We start from the raw sequence: 17,536 nt of genomic DNA on the forward strand, positions 1-17,536 counted from the left end.
AATTATCGCTTTCCACATAAACTAGATATTTGCAAGAACAATGTAATAAAATGTAATATTGTATGATCGCTTAACATCCGGATAACGGATATGCAAATAAAGAAAAAAGAAGAAGATGTCCTTAAGAATATTATTAAAAAAATCCACGTCTTTAAAAAAATATTTTTAAAAAAACCACGCCTTTAAATAATATTCTTAAGAAAATATTCTTAAAAATCAACGTCCTTTAAAAATTGACGTCCCTAGAAAATATTTTAAAAAATGTATGTCCTTAAAAATATTCTTAAAAAAATCCTCGTCTTTAAAAATTATTTTTAAAGAATCCACGTCCTTAAAAAATATTCTTAAAAAAATCCACATCCTTAAAAAATATTCTTAAAAAATGCACGTCCATAAAAAATATTCTAAAAAAATCCACACCATAGAAAATATTTTAAAAAAAATCTATGTCCTTAAACAAATATTTGTGAAAAATTCACGCCCTTAAAAAAATATTCTTAGAAAATTCACTCCCTAAAAAAATATTCTTAAAAATCCACGTCCTTAAAAAATGTTCTTAGAATATCCACGACCCTTAAGAAAATATTCTTAAAAAAACCAGCCCTTAAAAAAATATTTTAAAAAAATCCACTCCCTTAAAAATATTCTTAAAAAAATCCACGTCCTTATAAAATATCCTAAAAAAATCCACGTCCTTAAAAAAATATTCTTAAAAAATCCACGCCTTTAAAAATGTTCTTTAAAAATCCACGTTCTTAATGAAATATTCTTAAAAATCAACGTCCTTAAAAAATCCACGTCCCTAGAAAATATTTTAATAAAATGTATGTCCTTAAAAATATTCTTAAAGAATCCACGTCCTTAAAAAAATATTCTTAAAGAATCCACGTCCTTAAAAAAATATTCATAAAAAATCCACGCCCTTAAAATTATTCTTATAGAAATCCACGTCCTTTAGAAAATATTCTTAAAAAAACCACGCCCTTAAAAAAAAAATTTAAAAAAATCCAATCCCTTAAAAATTTTCTTAAAAAAATCCACGTCCTTATAAAATATCCTAAAAAATCCACGTCCTTATAAAATATCCTAAAAAATCTACGTCCTTAAGAAAATATTCTTAAAAAATCCACGCCTTTAAATAATATTCTTAAAAAATCCACGTCCTTATGGAAATATTCTTAAAAAATCCACATCCTTAAAAAATGCACGTCCATAAAAAATATTCTAAAAAAATCCACACCATAGAAAATATTTTAAAAAAATCTATGTCCTTAAACAAATATTTGTGAAAAATCCACGTCCTTAAAAAAATATTCTTAGAAAATTCACTCCCTAAAAAAATATATTAAAAAATCCACGTGCTTAAAAAAATCTTCTTACAAAATCCACGACCCTTAAAACATATTCTTAAAAAAATCCAAGACCCTAAAAAATCTTCTTAGAAAATCCACGTCCCTAAAAACACATTCTTAAAAAATTCACGTCCATAGAAAATATTCTTAAAAAATTTACGTCCCTAAAAATATTCTGAAAAATCCACTTCCCTATAGATTTATTCTTAAAGCCCACATCCCTAAAAAATTATTCCTAAAAAAATCCACGTCCCTAAAAAAATTTTCTAAAAAAATCCACATCCCTAAAAAAATATTCTGAAAAAATCCACGTCTCTAAAAAATGAATCTTAAAAAACTCGTGGCCCTAAAAATTAACAATTAACCACGTCCCTAAAAGAATAATTTAAAAAACCCCGTCCCTACAAGATTAATTTTAAAAACACCCGGCCCTAAAAAAATAGTTTTAAAATCCCCAATCTCTAAAATAACAATTTTAGAAAAACCCCTCCCCTAAAAGAATTATTTAAAAAAACCCACGTCCCTAGAAATTTAATTTAAAATGTCCACGTCCAAAAAAAAAAAACAAATAAAAATAAAAATCCACGCTTCTAAATTTTTTTTACAAAAATTCACGTTCTTTAACACGGTTCTCTTGAATCAACTTTAAATGGAAGGTGCTTACACCTGGGAAGTTTTTGGGGATTCTGAAACTACAATGTTCATAGATGAGAAGAATCAAAAAACAAACAAATTGCCGGAGCGCTTTTCAAATAAATCGCGATCCAAGTTGACATTTTTAGGGGTTTTGAGGTTTTCACTATTTTGCTTGGAAACCGCACGTCCTATCGTAATGGGATTAAAGACAATATTGTAGCTATGAAAATGCTCTACATCTTTGACCTTTACAATTGTTTCGAAGGTTTTGTCGTTATTGAGATATAGAAGTTCAAATTGGGACAATGCATTGACTGTATCGCCTCCTTATAAAACAAAGTCATGACTGCAATTTTCCAACATAAACTTATATACATATGTCGAAAATGGTACAACCTAGCAAAAAATTACGAAAGCCAATCTTGTAGAGAATATTCACAGCTAAAAGATTCTCTTTAGTTCTCTTTAGAAAATCGTGAAAACCTAACAAAAAATCTAAAAATGTGACCTGAACATCCGTATATATCAAAAATGGTAAAACCTAGGAACAAATCATAACGGTCAATCCCTTAGAGAATTTTCACAGCTACAACATTTTCTTTAGCCCCATTTCGATAGGACTTACGGTTTCCAAGCAAAATCGCGAAAACCTAAAATAACCTAATAATGTGAATTTTGACCGCGATTTATTTAAAAATCCCTCCAGCGATTTTTCTAGTTTTTGGATTTTTCTCATCTATGAACATTGTAATTTCAGAATCCGCAAAAAACTTCCCAAGTGCAAGCACCTTTCCATTAAAATTCTTAAAAATGTGGATGCCTTAAAAATTTTAAAAAATCCAAACTATTCTTAAACAAGTAAGAACAGACTATAGTCGGACGGGGCCGACCATGTGATACCCTATACCACTATCCCTGTGCACTAGCTTTCCGGGCTAGCTGTTATAAGATGTGCATTAGAAATTTTACCAATTTTCACACAAAAGTTTTGATCAATTTAACCCGCTAAATATTATCCGATCATACCGTTGACTTGCACGCTACTTCTTCATCTCAAACCAAAACTACGTTTAAAATTTCGCGCCGATCGGACTATTATTGCGACCTACAGAGCGGCTACAAAATCGAGCAAAAATTTTGTTTTTGGTCCATTTCATCCCTTTAACATTTCACGATCATCGCCAAAAACTAATCAGTTCTATTCTGGTCCAAACCCGACCTCCATACTAAATTTCGTGACAATCGGTCCATAATTGCGGCCTCTAGCTTGATTACAATTTTTAATGGACGGACAGACGGACGGACGGACGGACGGACACACATCGCTAAATCGCTTTATCTCGTCGAGATATGAAGTTTGGTATACCACATGAGGGGTCTACGACGAATATTTCGCGGCGTTACATGAATTTTTGGGAAAACAAACTTATTATACCCTTTTCCACATTGTGGTATAGGGTATAAAAATCCACGTCTCTAAAAATACTCTTAAAAAACAAAAAAATCCATGCCCCTACAAAATATTCTTACAAATGAAAATTCAAAATAAACGGGAAAATTTTGCTCATTTATTCAAAGAGTGACACATCTCAAAAAATCCAGTTTCGAGAAAAACGCGTTTTAAGTTGGCGAATGAAATTTGACTTTCCAGCTTTAAAAAATGATTAGAAAAAAAACTACTTGGACCATATTTTCCAAACAGCTAGCCAGATATCAGTGTTACATTTCTGTTCAAGATCAAGCATGATTTGAAGTTCTTTAGTAATTCATAAACTCAAAAAACTTTTTTGTTGAATTATGTCAAACCCATTGTAAATGAGCTGCAACTCGATTAGTTTTATTGATATGAGAATGAACATTTGACTTAAGATAAAATAGAAATCGTGTAAAAACTAGAAATTGCTAACTCAGAAAACGCATTTTTTGAGTTAAGCCATCCTTTGGGTAAATAAGCGACTTCTTTTTTATGAGCGATTTTTTTTTTTTGATTAAGATCGAAGATTCTAGTATTGTTTAATATTAAGAACCTGTGATTGTTTCTGTTGTACAGCCATAGGCTGAAGGTATTTGTACATGTTTATAATATTATTGTTCCACAATCGTCCCTGAAAGGACAAGGGACATGTTTAACTTCTCTAAAATTCGGTATAGCAAAATGTATGACACGCTTTCAACTCAGCGATAAGATGGAAATATCATGTTATAGTTCTTAAATAAAATCTACATAATTTGTTTTATATGAAGCAATTGTTTCTTATGGGAAATAGTTTTTTTTTTATAAAATAACTGTTTTTCAGTTTTGTTATTCTATTCTCAGTTCTTATTCCTCTAAAGCCTCTGCACATCTAACAAAATAAAGGAAAAAAAAAACCAAGAATTGTAAGTTTCTCTATGTCACTGAATGGACTCTTGCAGAGCACTTCGTTCCAAACACTAGAAATCACAAAACCCATAACTTTACATCATTGCTGGCTGTTCACTTGAGCCAGACATGCTACACAACTTCAAGAAGCTCGTTAATAGTTTGCAATATAAAACCGCAACTAAAGCTTAAGAAAAGCATAACAGAGAAAAGTCAAAAGGTGGTTGTTAACAATGTTAAGATGAATCAATAAGAGGACGCAGCATTACTTATAGCCTTCCAGCTGTGGTGGTTGTTGGCCTACAGCAAATGGTTTTAACAATCTTCTATCAACCGTCTTCAACAGATGATTTACAGGCGATGTGGCTATAAACCAAACAAATGTCCCGTCAACTGTGTATCTCGTGGGCTATCATTTCCACGACTGTAGTTTATGAGTTGGGTGGGTAGTGGTGAGTAGTGATGTGTAGCTGTGTTACTAAATTATTGTAGTATATTAAAATGTTTGCACTCTATTCGCCAACTTTAACACTTTTTTCACTTGAAGAATTTTACTTTAACATGGCATTGTTGTAGTGTTTTCACAGCCCACACTCGGTTGCCCTTGTCATCGTTCTTTATTTTTATAGTTTTCAAGGGCATTATTTAATTTTTATTAAGAGTTTTTTGTTAGTGGGTTTGTGTTTGGAGTTTTTGATGACGCTGGTTGTGGCAGTGGTTAAAAATTTAATAATTTTTATTTTTGTTTAAGGTTAGTTGTTTGTTGTAAAAAGCTTAAAGTTGTGTTTTGTTTAGAAAGCTTTTAATACCAAGCGGTTATACTTTGTAATTTTTATTAAGTTAATGAATGATGAATCACTTGATGGATTATGGCAAATCAATTTTAATTCTTTGATCTAGGGAGCGTATGATTTAATACTCGAAAATAAATATGATTAATTATTACGTATACGCACATAACTACGTATTGGCATAAAATTGCATTGACAATAAGTTTTTTGTTTTTCATAAAAATATACCCTAATTTCTATTTTAGAAAGGTGTAACCGATATGGTTCAAACTTTGGTCACGTTCGATAAAAAGATACAAATTGTAATAATGCTAGAAAATTCACTAAATCAAATTTACGTCGCACTAAACCAAAACCTTCGATCCCATCTGAGGCATTGATATTTCGTCGGTGTCATGCTTAAGTGTTCCATACGCCATTTTTGACTTTTTGAGATACTGGTGGTTTTTAGGGTTTTCCGGTATGCTCTTTCTGAATTTCTAGTCGGCTTTCTCGTATCTGCTCTAGTTTTCGAGATATCCATACCTCGACGGGAAAGCATAAACTTTTTTCAGTTACAAAATTAATATTTTAAAAACTTACAAGTTTAAAAACACATTTCAAAAATCAGAATTTTAATTTTCGATTTAGAAGTATTTAATTTATTGAGGCAAAAATGGACAATTGTTTTGTCACTTTGTTCCATGTGATTTACAATATTTCACATTTGTGTCATAAGTGCGGATATGGAACAAATCGACAACAATTCTTTTTTTAAAAAAATTTATAACTTTTATATTCCAATACGTATTCCTCTAAATTTTTGCAAATATGTTCTATATACTTTTATTAACATTTCAAGCCAAAAATATGAATATTTGCTTTGTCCAGCTCCACACAGTTGTGACGCAAAACATTAAAATGCGATTATCTCAAAACAGGCAAATGGCGTATGGAACACTTAAGCATGACACCGACGATTTGTCCTCCCCATGTTTGAGAAAATATTTCATAGGGAAATATATAACAAAACTTTCAAGAGCTACGGTCTTTTTCCCCTACACCAACTGATATCAAGGTTAGATGTGACCTCAATAGCCTTCTCTCCCATCGTGAAAAAAAGGGTAGGAAAATAAGATAAGATATACTAAGATATGTACAAATTTCTTAAATGTAATTCAGTTCAGTATATTATATTGAAACCTACCTTCTGTGATTCAGTAGAGTTTTTCCTGAAAATAAAAGAAAAAAAAAAAAAACAAGATGGTGGTTAATTATTTTAATTTTTGTTGGTAGTTTAGAGATGTACTAATACACGAGGGCAACTAGATAAGTTTCTGGCCAAGGCAACACTACATGTTGCCAGACTCAATTTGATATTTCCATTGCAAATGATTATTTTCGCTTTCGACGTGAATCGATGTTATTGAACCTTTGTATGGGGAGGAAGCCGACCCACACTTAAAAACAAAGGTCATCTAAAAACGGCCATTGTGTCAGAAAACATTGGTGCCTTGCGTAAACTGATAAAGAAGTATCATCGTGTGAGATACCGTGACATAGAGAGATACTTGGGCATTTCTTCCACTAGCATACATACATGAACATCTGTCCGTAAAAGGGATTGTTATAGTTGGATCCAGCACAATTTGACAATGGCTCAAAAAACGGCTCTTGTCGGTTGGTGTAAATAAACATTGAAAAACTTCGAAAGTCTTTTATAATATCGTCACAGGTGACGAATTATGGTTTTATGCTTATGAGCCTGAAACAAAACAGCAATCAACGATGTAGGTCGTCGAAAACGAGCAGCCAAATCCAATTAAAGTTGTCCCTGGAAGAAACACTTCAATGCAAATAGTCGCCTGTTTCTTCGGTAAAACTGGCCACGTTGCGACTATTCCGCTTGATCCTACGTTGCTCAAGCGGAATAGTCGCAACATGCTCAATTCTGAGTGGTGTATCACAATTTGTTTGCAAGAAGTCTTCGGAAAATTTCGAAAAACGAAACAGATAAGACGAATCTTTTTTCTGCACCATGACAATCTGAGTTCCCCCACATCGACTCAAACCAGCGCCGTTTTGACTGGACAAAACGTGGAATTGGTGGGTCATCCACCGTACAGCCCTGACTTGGAACCCATTGACTATATTTCATTCCCGCCTATCAAGTAAAATATGATTGATGATGATGATATGATTTTTCTTATCTATGAACAATGCTGTTTTAGAATCCTCAAAAAAACTCCCCAATGGTAAGCGGTTTCATTTAAAGTTAGTTAATGCGCACCCTTCATGACATTGTTTTATAAGGAGGCGATTGATGACCTTCTATATCTCAAAAATGGTAAAACCTACGAAAATACTATTAAGGTCAATCTTGTAGGGAATTTTCACTGCTACAACACGATAAGACTTGTAAAACCGTGAAAACATGAAAAACCCGTAAAAGTTTGAACTTTGACATCGATTTATTTCAAAATCCCTCCAGCGATTTTTTGTTTTTGGCTTTTTCTCATCTATGAACATTGTAGTTTCAGAATCCGCAAAAACTTCCCAGGTGGAAGCACCTTTCTTTTTTATTTGAAAATTTTGCCTTTTTTGGGCGAAGATCATTTTTTGTATTAATTTTAAATGAATTTCTCATTGGAATCGAGCTTGATGATCAATGAATAATGCAAGTGAAAAAGGAAGCCGACGACGATTCGAACCCACACACCCACCACTATGTGACATGAATGTTTCGACTTTGGTAAAGTCTCCTCAGACATATCGTAAGTGGAGCGGCTTCGATGTCCTCGAACTTTTCTTCTTTCAAATGCATTTTGTTTTGTTTTTTACAACAACAATGGGGATTTTCCCATTTAGTTGTGCTTTCATGACAAACGCTTAGCGCTGCCTTTGAAAGTAATGAGTTTGGCTCTGAACGCTAACACGCCATGACAACACTTTTTTCTTGTGTTTTTCAAGGACGTGGGTTCAAACCCCAGCCTGGCTCAGCTGATTTTATTTTTATTTGCCTTTTTTGGGCGAATATCATTTTTTTGTATTAATTTTAAATGAATTTCTCATTGGAATCGAGCTTGATGATCAATGAATAATGCAAGTGAAAGGAAGCACCTTTCATTTACATTTAGTTAAGGCGCACCGTGGTAATCGTTTGTGATCTTTACGTTTGCCCGATTCCATCGCACTTCCTGTAAGGCGATAATATCAGCTTTGTACTTATCAAGTACATTCGCCAGTGCACAAACTGCACCTAGTCCGTAGAGAGTTCTGACATTCCAGGTGAAGACTAGCAGATCATTGTCCTTGAAACGTTTGCGGGGGTCGTCAACTTTAGAGGAGTTTGTTTTTCTTCTTTTCTTTGTTTTTTCATAGTAAGCTGTTTGACGGGGTGAGTTACTAGCCCAATGCCTAAGCCAAATTGTTATGACACAACGGGGAGGTCAGTGCCCACTTGAGATGAAAGAGGGACCGAGATAAGCCCTGGGCTTTGTCATGTTAAAGCCGGTCAATACCGTTCCTTTGGTATCACGTCACCTTCCTTCTACGTTACCCACCCAGCTATTTAATAAAAAATAGAAAAAATATTATAGTGGGTTTGGATCCAATTTTCGCAAATGTGCACAAATTTTTAACCTTTTTCTATATTTTGACCTATGTAAGCTAATGTGTTAGTTATTCCTTACATATTCATTAGAAAGGGCATTCGTTTAAATACATTCGAACATATCAATACTGTTTCTGCCGAATCCTACATAGAAAAATACCAAAGTTACAAAGTTTTTGTCGGTTTTTCGTTTTTTGCGGAATTCTTCCGCGTGAGAAAATCTTTAAGCTTTCAAAATATATCTATGAAAATTAAGGGGCAATACAAATCATAAGGACTACATGCAACAAAAATTATAAGCAATTCATGACCAAGTTTGAAACTGGATGTAAGCCAACATTTTCTTGTGCTTAGCCTTAAAAGAAGACCCCCAGTTAGTTGTAAATCTCAATAAAAGCCATTTTTCACGATTTTTTTTTCGAGAAAACTACTTAACTTTTTGGCAGATTTTTTCTTCATCTGAAAGAGAAAGATATTACGAAGTTTTGAGGCCGTCTACGAAACCTTGTTTTTATTGAAGCATTTTGCGGTGCCAACTCTATCTCGAAAACTAATAAACCAATTGTCATATATTTTTGTGGCCGATTTCGAGAAACACAGCTTATATGCTGCAAAAAAAAAAAAAAAAAAAAAATTCCCATCCAACGATCATACTGAGGCAATATTGTTTTGATCGACTTAAAAATTTGACCACATATTATATGTTACTTATACTTTCTACTTTTTTCTGAAATTTAAACTAAAATTCAGCGCTCACATTTTGAACTTTGGTGTGAAGTGGATAATAAATAAATATATATAATAAATATTTGAGATATATTGTGTACACCACCCAGCACGTTGGCAGATGGATGTTTTCTGGAACTGAAAAATTAGCACATGATGAGATTTCGTGCATGAAAATATTCTACAAAAATGTTGCTAGGAAAATTGTATGTAGGGTCGGTCCACTAAGACAAGAAATCGATATTGTCATGTTTTCATTATCCTTTTTCACTTTTACCCTATCTTTTCTCATGAAAGCTCTATGATTATGTATTTCATTGAATTTCGTATATGCTATTGATTGTGTAGAAAACTCGGATACACATGAACTATGTATGTTCCTGGCGGACAGATCCGGTTATTTGAATGTCTTCATCTATAGCCCTCATTGAGTATATAATGAATCCTAGAAGAAAGATTAGGCGTTTGTCAGACTTTTGAGTTCTAGCGGAATGAATCTGTCGTTAACCAACAACGAATTTATGCTGCCTAATTCAGAAGTGTAAACATCCGAATTTGTTTTATTTGATGTATGTATATAGTTAATAGATTATGCGGAATTTACCGAAATACATAAACATACTTTTTTTTTTTTTGGAAAGTAACGGGTAAAACTGATAAAAGACAATGAAAACGTGACAATGTCGATTTCTTGGATATGGGAAACCTACATATGTATAATTTTCGGTGGAACATTTTTGTAGAAAATTTAATTTTGTTTTACTTTTTGAGTTCAAGAACAAAAAGGACATGGAAGGAACTGAGCTAGAAGGGCAGCATATTTGACAGAAATGTTCTTCATTCTATTTAACTGAAAAAATGTCATCTAAAAGTGATGAAACAATATCTCCAAACAGAGATATAAAGCTATTTTTTTAATGATTGATGGAGGTCAATCAAAAAAATCATTATGTCTTGACTCAGAAATTTCAGCTATGGGGCTTTTATTCCCAAAAAGAATTTTCTCCTTCAGATCTTAACTTTCATTTTGTGTCACAGGGTATTCAGTAAGATTTCCCATAGAGACCACAATGTCTTTAATAGACGACAAGAATGACTTCTCAGAAAAAACAAGATGAGAATACCAATAGACCTTTGCGAGAAGACCAGTAAGACTTCTGACGAAAGAGGTAAAAGGTCCAATCTTAATTCGATTGTCATAGAACATTACTTTTGTTTCAAGAATGTAACGAATCAATTGGATCAACAAAATAGGGATGAATAGACTACACTTCAGAGGATAGTACATATCCTGTGAATTGTCCTTTAACTTATAATATATAATTTGCATATATATTTTCTTATACCTTTCTTTTAAAATAAATAATGATTTTTAAAAAAATGTTCTTGTTCCAAATTTAATGTTATATTTCTATAACGTGGCAAAAATGTTGCCCGGAGTCGGAGTCGAGTTATTTTTTCGACTCAGACTCCGACTCGGACTACAGCAAAATTGCTCGACTCCGACTCCGTAACCCTGGGAAAAACACATAATTACATTTTCATACCCTACACCACCGTGTGGGGAGGGTATTATAAGTTAGTTTTGGCCAAAAAGTTTGTAACGCCTCGAAATAATGGTCGTAGACCCATACTTATATATACCAAAATGAATGTCTCGACGAGCTGAGTCGATCTGTCTGTCCATCTAAACCTTGTAATCACGCTACAGGTCGCAATTTTAATCCGATCGTCCCGGAGGGGAAGAAGCTTATTGATTTTGGTGATGGTCGGATAATATTCAGGGGTCGGAATGGGCAAAAAAACTTATTTAGAGAAAAAGTCAATATTTTATTTCAAAGCGAACATCTGCGCTTCTAGGCGGGGTATGTCAAAAGCAAAACCTGCTAATGAATGTAGCAAATATCACCTTTGCAACGATGTAACGTAGGCTGTCGTTGGTGTTCAAACAAGGAAGATATCGCAATAGCCCCTAATAGAACCCAACTTTTCCGTTTTGCGATTTTAATAATAATGACGAATATCACAGCTTTAATTGGGGACCTTCCAAAAACAAAGTCTGACTATGAAAGTAGAAAATCCGGTCTTTACAATGATGTAAAGCAGGTTAGCGTAGGTGGTCAAACAACAGAGATATCGCAATTGTGCAATCAAACTACAAGTCGGAATTTTGATCGGATCCTCACGAAAATTTGGAGAGTTGATGGGGACTCACAGATAAAGATGTTAATATTATGAATTTTACCAGTCAAAAGCTTATGCACAGGGGTAGTGGTGTAGGGTGTCACATAGTCGGCCCCGACCCGACTATAGCCTTGGCTCACTTGTTTAAACATTTGTTTTGTTGTTTTATTTAGGAATTTATATTATTTTATCTGGAAATTAATGTCTTAAAGTAATGGCATAGGGTAGCACATAGTCGTCACTGTCTATAGTATTTGCTTAGTTTGAGTTATATTGCAATAGTGTTCAATGTAACTTAATCTAAATACACATTATTATTTGTGTATACAAATCTCCGTACAATTCCATATCGTATATTACATGCGTATGCAAATACACACATACAGAAGTGGCAATAATAGATTAAAAACAAATACTTGAAATTATCAAACTCATTAGAGTCGGCTGTACGAAACGAACAAGGGAAAGCGAAAAATATATCCTTATCTCCACATACATATCAATGCAAACGTAATCGTATATTATCAATTAAATGTATACAGCTGTTGCTGTTATGTAGGTCTGCCTTTTTATATGAAACAGAAATTTGAGGCGGAATAAATATGTATCATTTGAAATACTAATTCGATGTTATATAGGAAATAAGCAAATTTACACGTTTTCGGTTGTTTTAAACATAATAGGTACATCCCAATGACTTTTCCATACCTTTATTTAACGAAATTTTAATGTTAAAACATGTTCCGTTTAATACTAGGAAAATCTATAATAATAATGTATTGATATGATTTTTATTTGCAGAAATTCAAAGCCTATATGTATTACACTGAAACAACAATCTAACTCCTGAAAGCTTCCTATTTTTTTCAAAACCTATCACAAATACCATATTCCTAGCATTAAACTCTCATGCCATGCAATTCAATTGTAAATATCTTATTTATGCAAAGACGCTATTCCTACTCAATGTACTTTTTTTGTTTTTATTCAATTACTCCAGAATATGTTTTTCACACACGACTTTCCATGATGCTCAAATGTATCTCAGTTATTAAATTTCTTTGCAAAACCTTATTATTTTACAAACAGACAAAAACATATGCATTTGTATTCCATTTTCTTTTATCTTTGAGTGGTTTAATGTACACCCACGTCGAAATATTGGTGTTGATGATGGTTGATGACATTTGACAACAACACCTCCCTGCCTGCCACCTTGTATATTATTGATGTCACCATTAATCTATCACTGCCATTCATCACATCCATCATGCTTATGGTAAAAGCTGTTGGAGTTTTTAAAGCTTACTTTTCTATTAAAATTTTCAAACCAACCAGCAAATTTTCAATGATGTTAACAACCTCATATAGCCATCCATTAGGATTTTAAGATTACATATTTGAGGTGTGTGTGTGTGCGTATTGTAAGGTTTTCAATATTGATAAATATCGATGTGAGTGCGTGGGGTTACAGTGGTTTGATCTATTATCAAATTGGCATTTAGATGATACTTTTGTAAGATATTTGGAAATTTTAAGAAAGAAATTAACAAAAGATTTCTGGTTATTGTGTGGAATAAATATGTATAAAACCGGAGGGTCGGATATTTTCTACCATTAACCATGGCGATGACTAAATAACAATTTATTGTGGTAACTAAGAAGCACCCAGCAAAAAAGTCCTCCCAAAATCATGGGTTTTGTAAGGGATTTTTGGCAGCCGTAACTACTCGCAAACCCCATTTCTTCCCCATTATTTTTACTAGGGCATGTCGCACTCAGTTTGTAGTTATTTTAGGACCACTAGAATAACTAGTTATTCTGTGGCCACTAGAAGTTGAAAAGTAAGTTGAAAAAAATTCTATTTTTAGAACAGTTGATGTAGAGATTTTTTTTAATTTCATCACACTTCTTATTACTTTATTTTATTTCGCTCGTTGTGCGAGTTGAACACACGAACCCTCTGACTTCTAGCCAAAGACACTACATACTATGCCACGCACACGAACATTATGGGTTGCTTATGAACTTAAATGAGCAGTGCACATGTGCAACACGAACTGTTATTTTTTAATTAAACAAACTCGCGTGCCGACAGTGAGCGTTGAACACACAACCCTACGATTCATAGTCGGACACACATTCACTGTGCCACCGTCCTCATTACTTAGTGAGGAGCAAAGTAAGTAGGTTTGCCTTGTAATTTTTTTAAGAAGTATCCCATTACTTTTCAGATTACTTGTAATGGGAAAATAAGCTTGTTTACATTACTTTGTAATGGGTTACGTAATGACTAATGGATCCGAATTTTTGCTGGGCAAGAACGGTAATGGTACTTTCCCTTTGTGCCAAGTGAAAAATTTATTTTTTTTGAACACCTTTTCTTTGATATTTGTGATCAGTAGCTTGGTATAGAATTATTAGATATATTTATTCAAACTTGATGTATGTGTATTCCATTCCATTCCGACCTTTAAAGACTCTAAATTTGAAAACACTTTAAACATTTGGACCTTTATTACACTGTTGGCCGTTGATGCCGAATTGTATTACACTGTGCAACATTTTTAAGGTGATCTTGTGCAAACAATTTGAACTGAGGATTTTTTGAAAGTACAGACCCAAACGACAAGAAACCCTAGTTGGGGTTTATTGTGTCAGATCCAGCTCGGATTTTATGGCCACATCTAAACATGCTTAAATATTGAGTTTTTAAAGAAATTCGGGGCTATATCTCTGAAACCAATGCGAATCTTCTTCTGACCTCTGAAGCAAATTTGTAGATAAGAACAAGAATAAAATATTTTGGGAAACAATGAACTCGAAGGGTGACGTAGGGGATGAATGATACCAAGCAACGGTCTTGACCGGCTTTAACATGGCAAAGCCCAGGATTTATCTTGGTCCCTCTTTCATCTCAAGTGGACACTGACCTCCCCGTGGTGTCACTTGGGGAACTGCCTTTAACACCCGTTAAAGGTAGTGAGCTACCATGTGCCGCGCGTTCACCCATAGGAACGTTAAAAACTTGGGTTTGGGCGTCGGGTTAGTAACCCTCGCCTAGAAAAACATCCTACTATGAAAAAACGAAAGAAAAGAAAAACAAACCCCTCTAAAGTTGACGAACCCCGCAAACGTTTTAAGGACCATGATCTGCGAATCTGCACCTGGAATGTTCGCACTCTTTATAGAGAAGGTGCAGTCTTCGCATTGGCAGACGTACTTGAAAAGTACAAGGCCGATATTACTGCCATACAGGGAATACGATGGATTGGGAAAGGCGTCACAACAACACCTAAAGGTGACGCACTGTATTATAGCTGCCATGACATAAAGCATGAGCTTGGTTGCGGATTCGTAGTTAGTCGGAGACTAAAACATCTGGTATCCAGCTTCACCCCAGTGAATGAAAGACTTGCTGCAATTCGAATAAACGCTAAATTCTTCAACATCAGCTTTATTTGTGCTCATGCTCCCACTGAAGAAAAGGACTAACAGACCAAAGATATATTTTACGAGCGCTTAGAAGAAACATATGACCGTTGCCCTTTTCATGACATTAAAATCATTCTAGGCGATTTTAATGTCAAGATTGGAAAGGAGAATATCTTTGGCCCAACAGTCGGGAAATTCAGTCTCCACAGTGAAACATCTGACAATGGTATGAGGCTGATAGACTTTGCAGCTGCAAAAAACATGGTAGTTAGCAGTACCAGATTTAATCATCTCGATATTCATAAGGGCACCTGGCTGTCTCCAGATCAAAGAACAAGTAATCAAATTGATCATGTTGTAATAGATGGACGACATTCATCCAGCGTGTTGCATGTACGATCGTTCCGAGGCGCAAACATTGATTCGGACCACTACCTTGTTGCAGCAAAGGTACGTACCCGTCTAAACGTTGCAAATAAGGCACGAACAGACTCAACGCGAAAGTTGGACATCGATAGGCTGCAAACACAACAGATAGCCACAGCATATTCCACTCAACTAGCCCAATTGCTTAACGCGAGCACTCCTTGTCCCGATAACATAACAACACAATGGCAACATATTGTCCACTCCATGCAAACAGCCGCAAAATCCATACTTGGATTCCAGAGACATCCACAAAGGAATTCATGGTATGACCAGTAGTGGGATTCTGTAACTCATTTTTGCTGTTATCGATAATTGTCGGTAAAATTAAAGTGCTTATAATTTCGATAATTAACGACAATTTAAGTTAACAATGAATAAAAAGCAGTCGCTAGCCTCTACCTACACAAGCAGTGATGCCAACTTTTCTTTATGTTTTTAGTCATAATTTTGCGATTTAATTTTACCGATTTTTGTCGGTAACAGCAAAAATGAGTTACAGAATCCCACTACAGGAGTGTCGTGCTGCTACCGAAGAGAAAAATGCAGCATATAGAGCTACTTTGCAATCAGTAGCAACGCGTAGCGCGCGAGAGAGATATCGGGAGAAAAGGAGAGAAGAGAAACGTCTTTTCCGCAAGAAAAAGAGAGAAACGGAAAAGCCGGGGTGTGAAAAAATCGAGATGTACATGAGCCAGAATGAAGTCCGAAAATTCTACCAAAGAGTGAAACATCAAACAGATGGCTTTGGTACAGGCACATCCTCCTGTAGAGACCAGCAAGGTAATCTGGTAACAGATACAGATAGCGTGCTCAGGATATGGAAGGAACATTTCTGCAATCTGCTGGTATCCAATAGTAGCGAAGACGATGATACCACAGATCCAATCGCAGAAGATGGTATAGAATGTATACCGCCCGGCCAAGATGAGGTAAAAACAGCAATCAACCGGCTGAAGAATAATAAAGCAGCAGGAGCCGATGGCTTACCAGCCGAGCTGTTTAAAACCGGAGGCGACGCGCTGATAAGGTGTATGCATCAGCTAGTTAGCAGCATCTGGCAGGAAGAACGCGTACCCGACGATTGGAACCTGAGCATCCTATGTATGTCCCGTCCACAAGAAAGGAGATAAGACTGTATGCTCAAACTATAGGGGCATAAGTCTTCTCCCTATTGTCTATAAGATAGTCTCAGGGATATTGTGCGAACGACTAAAGCCTATGGTCAACGAAATAATTGGACCATACCAATGTGGCTTTAGACCTGGCAAGTCCACCATTGACCAGATATTTACCCTGCGGCAAATCCTAGAGAAGACCCAAGAGATGCAGCATTCGACAGTCCCCTCCGATCAAAGGTATTTCACGCAATGTCTGAATCTGGTATCCCCCCAAAGCTCATCCGGCTTTGTAAGATGACTTTAACTGATACTAGGTCCTCAGTTAAAATTGGAAAGAACCTCTCCGAAGAATTTTGTACCAAAAGAGGTTTCAGACAAGGAGACAGCCTTTCGTGTGACCTATTCAACACATTGCTGGAAAAGGTAATACGAGATGCAAATGTCAAACGAAATGGCACAATTTACACCAATAGCCACATGTTACTTGCCTATGCTGATGACATAGACATCATGGGACGATCAGTAAAGGAAGTAACTGATACCTTTAGGAAGGTCGAAGCAGAATCTGCGAAAGTGGGTCTGGCGGTAAAGGGCGAAAAGACCAAATTGATGGTGTCGACGCGCAAAGCGTCCATAGAGCTCGGACCAACTGTGGAAGTTGGTACCTAAAATTTTGAGGTAGTTAAAGACTTCGTCTACCTCGGCACTGCCATAAACACAACAAACAACATCAGTTGTGAAATAAGAAGAAGAATTGTATTGGCCAACAGATGCTACTATGGTCTAAGTAAGCAATTTAAAAACAAAGCCACATCTCGTCAAACAAAAATAACACTATACAAATCGCTGATACTACCCGTGCTAATGTATGGCTCCGAAGCATGGGTACTTGCGCAAGCAGATAAGGCAGT

At 35.0% G+C, this 17,536-nt stretch overlaps 1 protein-coding gene across 1 annotated transcript in view; it reads right to left on the reverse strand.

Annotated features, from left to right (window-relative positions):
- Positions 1-17,536, reverse strand: part of AdoR (Adenosine receptor) — a 212,470-nt gene that overhangs the window by 112,886 nt on the left and 82,048 nt on the right. Inside the window, exon 2 of the mRNA XM_073976419.1 lies at positions 6,328-6,352. The gene's annotated coding sequence lies outside the window, so the exon portion shown is untranslated. The remainder of the gene's footprint in view (positions 1-6,327; positions 6,353-17,536) is intronic.

The sequence above is a fragment of the Musca autumnalis genome, unplaced genomic scaffold (genome assembly GCF_047663935.1).
Source record: "Musca autumnalis isolate F117 unplaced genomic scaffold, ASM4766393v1 scaffold_3, whole genome shotgun sequence".
NCBI classification, from domain to species: Eukaryota; Metazoa; Arthropoda; class Insecta; order Diptera; family Muscidae; genus Musca; species Musca autumnalis.